This window comes from Cebus imitator, unplaced genomic scaffold (assembly GCF_001604975.1).
Source record: "Cebus imitator isolate Cc_AM_T3 unplaced genomic scaffold, Cebus_imitator-1.0 Scaffold548, whole genome shotgun sequence".
NCBI lineage: Eukaryota > Metazoa > Chordata > Mammalia > Primates > Cebidae > Cebus > Cebus imitator.
In genome coordinates this window covers 500292-502398 of record NW_016107863.1, presented here as the reverse complement: position 1 = coordinate 502398, position 2107 = coordinate 500292, and the positions used below count along the sequence as shown (strand labels likewise).

At 41.9% G+C, this 2107-nt stretch overlaps 1 protein-coding gene across 3 annotated transcripts in view; it reads left to right on the top strand.

Annotated features, from left to right (window-relative positions):
* The window catches only part of BLVRA (biliverdin reductase A), a 48235-nt gene that overhangs the window by 38573 nt on the left and 7555 nt on the right, over positions 1-2107 (top strand). The window lies entirely within an intron of this gene.

The window sequence follows — 2107 nt, the reverse complement described above, 5'->3', positions numbered from 1 at the left end:
TTTTGAGATGGAGTTTCTCTCTGTCGCCAGGCTGCAGTGCAGTGGTGGAATCTCTGCTTACTGCAACCTCTGCTTCCTGCGTTCAAGGGATTCTTCTGCCTCAGCTTCCCGAGTAGCTGGGACTACAGGCGTGTACCACCACGCCCAGCTAATTTTTGTACTTTTGGTAGAGATGGGGTTTCACCATGTTGGCCAGGGTGGTCTCAATCTCTTGACCTCATGATCTGCCTGCCTCAGCCTCCCAAAGTGCTGGATTACAGGCCTGAGCCACTGTACCCAGCCTTTTTTCCCTTTGTAATCAGTGATTATTTTGTGAGGAGGTAGTTTATAACTAGTTTAATATCCATTCTCATCACACTTTCTAGTATTCATTTATTATTTTATATCAGTAGAAACTCATGGCTTTGTTTTTTTATTCAGTGGGTTTTAATCTGTTATTTTGTTATGTTTCCATTATTCTTTGAATTCTTGCTTTCTGGCCAAAGTGGTTTAGGCTCATCTTGTACTTTCTCTGCCTCGGCCTTGGAATTAGTCAATTCTCCAATGGCTAATAATGTTTTGATGGCGAGATTTGGACACCGAGTATGCTTATGGCTTTGGGCTATCTTTCCAAGCCCTTTCAGTGAACAGACCTGGGAATATATAGATATATGGATGTTTGTGTGTACTGTGGTTACCATGTGTGTTTATCACAATCAGGGATTGAGTAAATGACAGAAAAACACCAAAGACACAGTTGGAAGATACATAGGTTCTTTAGTAACCATGGATATGGAAACCCAGAGACTGTTATATAGTGCTGGGGAAAATACAACGTGTTCCCCAGAGTTTTACGGGAGGGGTTAGCGAAACTACCTGCAAGGAGAAAAGCTTCTACTTACTGCAAAGCATTTTGTGCCATTTAGTTGTTGCAAAGCCATTTTGTGCCAGAAAGCTTCTACTTATCATGAGAAGTTCCCTTTGCCACATTCACGTCTTAGGGAGTGGGTGAGAAGGACCTCATCCTCCCATACACCTGACATTTCTGGAGACTCCTGCGACAGACATCTCTTTGCTCCTAAGGTGCAGGACAAGCCCAGAGCATTTGGCAGCATTTGCTGTGAAGCCGGGTAAGACAAAGGCTACTGTCCCAGCAGTATCTCCCACCAGCCCAGATTTCTGTCTGTTTCAGTGAAACTGTAGATAGATCATAAACACTCTTTGCACTTAATCGCAAAATAATTCTGGTGTTTTAGGAAGCTTGTGGCCTAGAAATGAAAAATTTTTATAGTGCAAAAAAATTGTTAACAGCTTTCTTTTATAATCCAAAATTTATTTTATTATTATTATTATTATTATTTGAAATGGGGGTCTTACTCTGTCACTCAGGCTGGAGTGCAGTGGCATGATCTTGGCTCACTGCAGCCTCCACCTCCCGGGTTCAAACCAAGTCTTGTCTCAAACTCCTGACCTCAGCCTCCCAAAGGGTTGGGATTATAGGCATGTGCTACTGTACCTGGCCAGAATCCAAAATTTTAGTTATGAATATTAAGACTTTCTCCTCCCTCCAAACTGGATTTTTTTTTTTTTTCTCGGAGACAGGGTCTCACTGTCACCCAGGTTAGAGTGCAGTGGCATGATCTTGGCTCACTGCAACATCCACCTCCCAAGTTCAAGTGATCTTCCCAGCTCAGCCTCCCAAGTAGCTGGGACCACAGGTGCATGCCACCACACCTGACTAATTTTTTGTATTTTTTGTAGAGATTTCGCCATGTTGCCCAGGCTGGTCTCAAACTCCTGAACTTAGGCGAGCCACTTGCCTTGACTTTCCAAAGTGCTGGGATTATAGGCATGAGCCACCGCACCTGGCCACGTTCTTACTTTGTTAGATTTTTATGCTGCACTGCCTCCTGCTGTCTAAAACAGAAGCTAACTCTGTCCTGGCCCAAAGATGCCTCCCTGATTTCATCTTCCCTTTGGGCATTGGTAGATACCACCTTGCTCTCTTAGATTTTCATTTCATTTCTCAGGTTTTCATTTCATTCATTTCTCTTTTTTTCTTTTCTTTTTTTTTTTTTTTTTTTTTTTTTTTTTTTTTTTTTTTTTTTTTTTTTTTTTTTTTTTTTTT